A 10,148-nucleotide genomic window follows, 5' to 3' on the forward strand; every position below is an offset into this window, starting at 1 on the left:
GGCAGTTGCCCAGTTAATCTTTCCAGGATCACACTCAGTTGTGGTGAGTAACTTCAGAAGCTGCTGGTTATATTATTTGTGATACTGTTGGGGTCAGAGAGGGGAACCAGCCTTAGGGGACTCTTTCCAATCACATTGTGTTCCTTTATTGCATGATGTAACAATAAATAATTTGATGTTAGTTGCAACAATTATAATTTCCATGGCTGTCATGAGGGGAAGAGTTTTACCTCAAGTTTTTCTGAAGTCACATATATCTGCTTGTGTTATTTACTTAGAATATACCACTTTATGGAGTTTGCTGATACTGCTGCATAATAATAGTTGACTTCATTTAAAGAAAACAAAAGGCATAAATGAGTCAATATAGATGAAATTCACAGTGTTAAGGGCTTTTGTATGCCTTATTTTTCTGTTGCTGTGCTGGACTGATCACTTTATAACCACACAGAACTATGCACATTCACACAGCGGTACACACTGAGCTCCTGTGGGGATTCTTCTTCAGGGTCTGGAGAACAGGGGTGCATTTTGGCCAAGGTTTAATAGGTGTTGTAGCTACAGCAGCTAATGGTAATAGAAGTACTGTGAAGTTTCCTTTTAGCTATTCCTGTTTGAGATAAATGAGGCAGTGCATTCATATTGCAACCCTTTTAATTTGGTGATTAAGAAGTAGATTCTGCTTTCAGATGTATATTACATTTCCTAGACTAATGGTTAAGTATTTCTTTACATCAAAAAGCTGTAAGAGAAGAACCATGATTTGTAACTTTCTTTTCAATCTGCAGGTTGCTTTGAGGAATTCTGAAAGAGTTTTTTGTTGCCAATCCAGCACACTGTTAATGAGATGATAGTATGTATTTACAACTATTTGCCAGCTTTAAATGCTGATATGGTGGAGTAAAAACCTAAATGAATTTATTTTGAAAAAATCTTAGCATTGATTTCCCTTTGAAGTCATATGTGCTAACAGGAGAAATTAATGGAATAATATTTTCCCAGAGCTCAATAGCACGGCAGCTCTTCTATAAATTGCCTTGCCAGAGCTTAGATGTGTGCTCTTAAGTTGTTTATGACTTAAGTGTGGGCCAGCTACATGTCTTGAACATCCTACAAGAACCTCAGCTATTATAAAAAAGTTGTTTGTTGTTTCTTTTATATTTAACTTGGCTGCCTTGTCTGAAAAACTTCTGTGACCCCATTTTACAAAAATAATTATCCTGCTGTTACAAAAAGAATGTCAAACAGTATCAATTTCGCTTTAATTCAGCTAGTGAGTGTGTCAGCAACCACTGAGGCTGAATTTCTTTCTGTCTTTCCGCCACTTTAACCTGGCAGCAGGTAACCACTCCTCCTCCCATAACCAGGCTGAAGTTCTGTCCCTACAGTCAGTTTGCAAGGGAGGATCCATTGATCATTACATCTTTGTTTTCCCGGTGGGGACAGCAGCAATTCGGAGTTCACGGACACTGTAGAACAAAGAGAATGTTAATCTTTGCTTTTCAGACCATAAAGGCAGCTGAGCCCTTCTTGGTGCCAGGTGAGGAGAGGGGCATTCAAGGTGTGAGGCATGCACTAGGTTGCTGTTTTCTCAAAGTACAAACATCTAAAAAAAGTACAAATGTCTAAATTCTCTTGATAAAATTTTAACAGCAATTAATTATCATCCAAAACAGCCAAACTTTTGTCAGGAGGAAGAGTGTTTTCTCTCAGGAATAATAGCTGTAAGCAGAGGTGCTCTAGAAAGTTACTATTGCAGCCTTGCCATAGTGGCTGGATCTTGGTGACTCCCTTGAAACCTTGTTTTGCCCCTAGCTCTGCCTGCCACTCCCTATTCATGCTGACTAATCTTGCTTACAGGAGTGCCAGGAAACTTCTGGCTTCCCTAGGGTGGAGGACAAGGACATGCTTGATCAGACCACCAGAGTCTACCTCTGCATTAATCTTTTCTGTATTGTTTAAAGATTCTTTACTGCACCTTGGTCGCAGATGCCACCCATTTTTTGGGAAGAAATCCCAGTAGAAAGCGGTGTATCAGGGCATTGCAGAGATATATCAAAATAACATTTATTTAAAATAGGTAATGGATAATGAATAATATATAAAAAATTATACACATCACAGAGGGTTTCTAACACCCAGACAGAGCAATTGCAATAGGTACAGTCACCAGCTTCAAAGTGCTCACACAACCAAGCACCTGCATTTTTTTCAAGACCAAAAATGTTCTAACTGAGGAGAGTAGATTAGCACCAGGGTTTGATACTTTAAGCAAACACTTGGCATTCTAAAAATGGAGTCATTGTTGTTCCTGTGTGGGTGAATTATGTTTTTGATTCTCCGTGCCTCCTGTCATGTGCCTTAAAGAAATTCAAGCAGGAATAATCTCCCCTTTCTTTTACATTACCTCCTCCATTACCTCCTCTTTCTTAGCTACTTTCTGTTATCTTTCTCTGTCCAGCTCTTTCCCTTATATGCATTCTTCTATTTGCTTATGCATTCTTCTATTTGCTACTTGCCTGGCTTTTTTTTTTTTTTTTTTTCTTCCTTCCCTTTTCTGGTGTGGCCAGGTTGTTTGAGTTTTCTGGTGCCAGGTGCAGCTGTGGAAATGAATAAGCCTGCTGAGATGTGAGCTGTGGGATTGGCAGAGCTGTAAAACAGCCTGGCCAGATCCTTGCCCTGAACAGAGGCGTTTTGTTACTGACAGCATGATATACTGTCTTTTATGTGTGTGTGAAACAAGGTGTGGCAGAGTAACCCTTTTGTTGCTTTCCTCTGCATAGCAAATGTCACTGCTGTGAAATCGTCTATAGATTTCTTTCAAGGTGGTGTGGCTCTCTTTCTGGGAAAACTCATGACAGAGAGCATTTAGGTGGATACAAATAAACGACTGCTCTGCTGTGCAGCTGGTATAATAGAATAAAATAAATGGAATAGAATAGAATAGTTCAGCTTGAAGAGACCTACAACAATCAGTCAGTCCAACTGCCTGACCACTTCAGGGCTGACCAAAAGCTACAGCATGTCAAAAATGGCACAGTTGAAAAGCCTCTTAGCTATTGATGGCTTGGGTCATCAACCATCTCTCTAGGAAGCCTGTTCCAGTGTTCAAACAGCCTCTCATTAAAGAAATGCTTCCTGATGTCCAGTTTGAAACTCCCCTGGTGGAACTTTGAGCTATTCCCACATGTCCTGTCACTGGATACCAGGGAGAATAGATCAACATGTCCCTCTCCACTTCTCCTCTTTGAGAGGCTGTAGGAAGCAACAAGGTTGCCCCTTAGCCTTCTTCTCTCCAAGCTAGACAAACCCATAGTCCTCAGACACTTCTCCTAGAACATTCCTTCCAGCCCTTTCCCCAGCTTTGTTTTTCTCCTCTGGACACATTAAAGGACCTTCACCTCCTTCTTAATTTGTGTGGGGCCACTGCACACAGTGTTCCAAGTGAGGCCACACCAACACTGAACACAACGGAATAATTTCCTTTTAAGACTGACTGGGTGTGCTGTGTTTGATGTACCGCAGGCTGGGGGTTGCCCTCTGGGCTGCCAGGGCACTCCTGACTCCCACTGAGCCTCTTGCTGGCCAACACCCACAGATCCCCCTCTGCAGGCTGCTCTGCAGCCCCTCCTTTCCCATGTTATTACTTGCGTTTAGCATAAGTGGAAATATTAGCTTCCTTTTGGTCTGTGAATTTTTATCTAGTGCTAAACAGCTGAGCTGTATTCAACAGAAAGATAATTTTGAAAAGTTGCATCTTGGAAAAAAATCTCTGCTGATTTACTCTAATCTGTTAAGTCCAGTATTAGCTGCAATGGTACAGTGTATGTTTTCAGGGACTGTAGATGCAGGAATGTGGCATTCCCAGTCTCAGAAGAAAAAGAGTATTATTATATTATTTTTTTTCTGTCACAACTGAGGTACATGAGCTAATAAATGTAAAACTATTGTGTGTGCCTCTGCGCTATGTCAGTAGGTAACCCTAGAAGTGGCTGGTTTAGCAAAAAAAGAGGGCTCCAACTGAAGAACAATGCAGGCAGGAAATCAGATATCAACTGACTTGAAGTTTAGGCTGGAAATTGGAGGAATGTTGAACTCTGGTGGAGTTTGGAATGTCTTGGTTGGAAATTCAGAGACAAGAGCTCAATGGATTTTTTGGACAGATTTCAGTCAGCTCATAGAAGAGATTCTAGAATGTGTTTGCCAGTTATCAATGGACTGGTGGTGATAACAGAAAGTCACTTCACATTTTTTTATAAAGTCATAGAATGGTTTGGGTTGAAAGGGACATTTAAAGGTCATTTAGCCCAATGCAATGAACAGGAACATCTTTGACTAGATTGTGCTATAATAATATAATATATTAATAAGAATAATTCCAAATTAACTAAAAAGACCCTCAAGACTCAATCTCTAATTTTCGAAGACTTTGATATATAAACTGAGACGTGTGCTCAGGAGGAGTCACATGATTCACGCTAATAAAGATAAAGTCCGTCTGAAGATAAAAGGGAATCTTGGTTCCCATGTCCTTACAGGCTCCAAGAAACTTCAATAAGGCAGTAATCACAAGCCCAGAAGACTGGACTAGATAATCTTTTAAAAGGCTTCCAAACCAATCCATTCTATGATTCCACGATTTTTAAAAGATACATTAGGTGCTCTCTGCATTTACAAAGAATGACAAATTGCAAAAAAGGAAGATTTATGTAAGCTACAAGTTGAATGTTCCAGTAGGAATAAAAGGACAACTGGGAGCCTATTGAATCATCCTTACTGGAAATTCTTAGGGTTACGATGTCCATTTGTTAGGAAAGATAGTGCTAGAATTAATCTGTTGAGTCTCTACTGTTTGCATTAGGCAAGTTTGACTGAATAAAACAAACAAGTGAGATGGAACAGTGAACTCCAGTCCTTTAAGGCACTGGGCTTTCCTATTCAGTGTCCTGGTGACATGAGAGGGGCTGCTGATGTAGTCAGCTGCTGTTTATTAGTGGTTGAGGATGTAGAATCACAGAATCTTAAGACCTTAAAGATCATCTAGTTTCAACCCCCCTGGATGGAATGACTTGCAGAAAGATCTAGATAGGTTGGAGCATTGGTCAGTGATTAATGGAATGAAATGTAACAAGTTGAAATGCTGGATTCTGCACCTAGGATGGAGTAAAACTGGGACAAGTATAAACTGGGAGAGGAAAGACCAGAGAGCAGCCCTGCAAAAAGAGGCAGGGACACCTTCCACTAGATCAGGTTACACAAAGCCCCATCCAGCTGGCCTTGAACACTTCCAGGGATGGGGCATAGTGTCTCAGCACTCTCACAGTAAAGATTTCCTTCCCAATATCTAATCTAAACCCTCTTTCAGTTTAAAGCCATTCTCCATTGTCTATCACTACATAACATTGTAAAAAGTCCCACTCCAGCTCTCTTCTAGGCCCTCTTCAGGTACTGGAAGGCTGCTGTAAACTCGCACCTTATAACTTTGTGGTGCACTGCATTTTTCTTGTAATTACTTGAATGGATGGTGCTGTGGTCTATTTTTCCCTCCTCTCTTTTCCCCTTTCGTCCCAGTTTAGTTGGTATTTGTTGACCTGTTACACATGAATTTCTCCAGTCCATTTCTAAGGCTCTTGGGGCACCCACAGCTTACCATGGAGTCTTTTATTCAGTAATATATTAACTAAGAAGGTCACAAAGATAAAAGTCAGATGTACATACCCAGAAACAACACAAGAAAAGCATTACTTTCCTAGTAGTATTTATAAATTTTGCATGTCCAATAGCTGTTATTTTGCTATTTATATTCAAACATTTGATCTAGAGTGGATTTTACAGTCAAATAGCATTCATATAATAGACATTCAGCATCAAAGACTCCAGATGTCCCTCTGCATATGTGCTTCAGGCACCTGGCTGACAATGTATTTATGGGTGTTATCAAAACGCCTTAACACCTGAGCATCTTGCAATCATCAATGAATTTGAAATCGTATTCATAAGGGGAAGAGATTAAGTTGCAATTCCCCTTTTCAAAGACAATTTATTGAAAATTCAGAAAAATTAAACAACTTACCAAGATCTTGTAGGGAATCCTGGGGAGCCTTTGACTCTTGAGTCCTGTTCTGGTGTCACAATTCACCTCTCTGACAGCCTGAGCCTGCAGTGACTGGCAGAGGAACAGACCCTCACCTAGATCTTTGGTACTGGAAAACTGTAAAATCCAAGCCTGCAGGTAAAAAATTACCATTTGTTTTACCTAGATTTTGGCTGGCTTGAAAGTAATCTTTAATGAAGGAGCTGAAAGGAAGCCTGTAATAATATTTTTTGTTGATGTTGTTTTTTAGACCTTTCCCAAAAAGTAGGAAAAAAAATTAAACTGGTAACTATCTAAATTTGCAGGTAGGCCCAACTGCACGTGATGAACATCAGATGTGAGAATACATGATGGGTGTCAACTAAGCAGCTTTTGTTTCCTAAGTTGTCATTTTGTGACTGTTCTATTTCACAGCTTATTTCACTGCATCCTGAATTACAAGATGCTGTTTAACATATGGTCACAATAAGAAAACATGACAGATTCATCATTATACAAACATGCATCTAAAACTGTCACCAGTTGTCATTTTGCCATTATTCTCCTTTTTTAGAGAATTTAAGTGCACTTGGAATATGAAATAACATTGTCTATTGACCCATATATTTCAACTCAAGTTGCTTGAGCATAAAAACTGATGTGTAACATAGCTTTGGTTCATTTCTGTTTAGACAGGTTCTAAATACACTAAAGATAAATGATAAATTATCTTTTTTGCACTGGAATTGGCAGCATCATCAGACTGATAGCAAAGTTGCTATAAGTTTGAAGATGGACATTTTTTTATTTTAACTTCCTGAAAAGACACTTAAATCATTATCTGAAATATGTATGTGTCCATAATCATTCTGTATGAAACTGCAGAAATAAGATGTCAAAGTGTTAAGGCAAAATAAAATGATAGATTAGATGACATTTACTTAATACATGATACTATTTTTAAAAGCAGTAATTTACTGAGTTCAAATAAAACTTTTGGAAAAAATCTCTGTACAAAAAAAATTATTATCATGAACACCGATCTGAAACATTAGAAATTTGATTTTAGAACCAAAGTGCTTTTCCTTAGTTCAACTCATTCTGACCATTATGCAGTGAATGTACCTGTGATGCCTGTGCTGCTCAAATACTGTGTTTCTAGAGACTTCTGCTGTCCTCCCTGTGGCTTGTAGTCCAGCATTAATTTATAGCTCCTCTGAAGCACTGTTTCAGAGTTGCAGGACAGAAGGGTATCACAGAAAAGGCTGTCTAAAGAGAGAGAACAAAGCAGAAAATGATGGGTTGAGGAAATTGTATGGTAATTCTTGTGAGACCTGACACACATTTCTGCTTGACAACCTGAAATAAAGTATTGTAGTCAATTTGACACATGAAATAATTTTGTTTTGGAATTACCCAACTTTCTAAATCTAAATTTCTTGGTTTTTTTCATGAAAGAAGGAGATTTTTTTCTGAAAAAAACCCATCAGTTTTAAGGAAACTGTATTTCCCACTGATAAATGGAAAAAAAAAATATTCTGAGCCACTCTATGTAAAACATGATGTTCCAAATGATCATTTATTGTATTTTTTCAGTGCCATTCAGAAATTATTACAAATAAACCTCTAATATTTTTATTTATGAAAACACAAGCCCACAGTAATATTACTTATATTTTAAATAAAATTAAAATGATGCATTTGGTGACTCAACATTGAGGAGCATTTGAATTATGCAGTTATGTTAATTCAAACAAAATGGCAGAATTTTAAAAATTGGTGCTTAAATTGTTTGGCCTTTTCATGTTGTGCATAGTAAGTGCTGTTCACAACAGTTTAAAAGTGTTATTTATTACCACAGAATTAGGACAGAGTAAAAAGTATTGAAACTTGCAGTTCAAATTGAGACAGTGTTCCTAAGATAGAAATCTAATGAGATCCTCAGCTTGTGACTGTTTTCTTCCATGTCAGTATACTTCTTATCATGCCAAAATCTCACTGAGCCTGTTTAAAACTGTAAGATCCTATTCCCAAATAAACCCGAGTTAAAGAAAAAAAAAAAGCTATACACTTGGTATTGCATGCTGCTGACTCTAAGTAAGAGCATTTCTCTTGAGCGGTTTAGAGCAGAACTGATATCACCACTGTCTTTCTTCCCTGAAAACCATTCCTTCTTCATTATTAAACAATACGATTAAAGATAAGACAGCAAACAGGCTTTGAAATTGCATCTGGAAGAAAATAAACAAAACTAATGTCGGCTGGCCAGAATTAAGCTATGTGCTATTTTTTGAACAATAAAGCTAGAAAAAGAATTTGAACAGAATTTTTAATGAACCAAGTATCTGTTCACAACTTCGCTTGCATTTTTCTCTTCCACAATTTGTAGTAGCCTAAAAGAATCCTCAATTCACTAAGAAAACAATTTTTAAGAAGTTTGTAAAAATTACACAGCAATTTGAGTTAATATTCAGAAGTGCACAGGATAATGGAATTGCTGTTTGTTGTGAGAAACCAATATTAAAAGATGCTAAAAATATCTCAAGAAAATGTATTACATAATAATTAATAATTAAAAAGTTGGTAAAAGATAGTACTAGAAGTAGACAACCACCACAAAACCAAAATCTGTCCTTTGAAACAACAATTTTTCTCTATTTTTCTATTACCTTTCTATTTCTCTATATTTTTCTATTCATTCTTCCCCTATTTCTAGACATGCAAGAGACCATAGTTCAGACACTCATACTTCACACAGCATTCCTGTTCATGGAATTCAGCATGTGCTCCTGAAGACTAGCTTCATTACTTTGAACACAATTCAGAAAAGTATTTCTGATTTGCTTGAGATGATTATGGAAATATTTACACTAGACTTTTTTTTTTTTTACATTAAAATATTTTCTAGTGGGGTTTGGCTGTATTACATAGGCTTTTTATATACCAGATAGTCATATATTTTAAATATTTGTTTTTTAATGTAAACAGGTCGTTAGAAAAATGAAAGGGAGTTTGTCAGCATTTTAGTGAACTTCTGCACAAATTCTCAAGATGTAAAAGGATATATAGCTTTATATATTAGTACCAATTTTTCTTCTTTAAAGAATGGTTCCAGGAACCATAATTAACAGTTGGTACATGATTTACAGCAAAGACTAATCCCTTTGAAGTCAATGCAATTTTAGTGATACTTAAGACAATCAAGGCTACAGATAGAAGCAAAACCAGCAATACATCAGATTTTATGGGGAGAGCATCAGTTGCTGTAGAAAAGAACCTGAAGCTATGGAAGGGACCTTTCCTGGAGGTAGCCTTGGATTTGTCGTGACTCTAGGGATTACTGATGTTTACAGTGGCATTTACACAGGGGGCACTGCAGGCTGTTGTTGACAGCAGGTCTAGCTGCATTTCCAAAAACATCTTTTAAGAAACCTTTTCTTGGTATCAGACTCAGAAACTGGTCATCCATTCCTTCTGAGGTAAGTTAGTCTGGATACACAATTGAGTTTCTTTTCCATTTTATAGAGTGGGAGGTTCACAGACAACTCTTAAACTTTTCACTAACTTATCTGTCAAAGCCAAAGAAGCAAAATTTGCAGGAAAACTGATTTGGCGGTCTAGCAAAAAAAGCTAGTCCCTCCGTATAACTCTATTTTATTTACACTGAAGCAATGTTGGGTGTACTATGGTTACTATACATATGATACAGAAATAAAATGAGATAAAAGATATATTTCAGTATTTTGGTCCTTCAGATCATATTCTAATACATGTTAAGGTATTATTAGAATAACAGAGTCCAGCAAAGCTGTTTTTGTGGGAAAATAAAAGCCAGATTTAATTAAGTTTATAAACTCATAAAGACTTTTGCAATTAATACATTCAAATAAACTTTCAAAATATCAATGCAAAATACATTGACATGTGAAATAAAAATTCTCCACATTGCTTATTAGCAAATTTATATTGCTTCCAAGTGTTTTTTTTTTCTTTTCAGGAAGACTTCAGCTGCCAGTGTCAGTAATACAATACTTGCTATTGACTCCTCACATCACAAAGCTTCAAATACTTTCTT

Source organism: Passer montanus, unplaced genomic scaffold, assembly GCF_014805655.1.
Source record: "Passer montanus isolate IOZ18808 unplaced genomic scaffold, ASM1480565v1 scaffold70, whole genome shotgun sequence".
Lineage (NCBI taxonomy): Eukaryota > Metazoa > Chordata > Aves > Passeriformes > Passeridae > Passer > Passer montanus.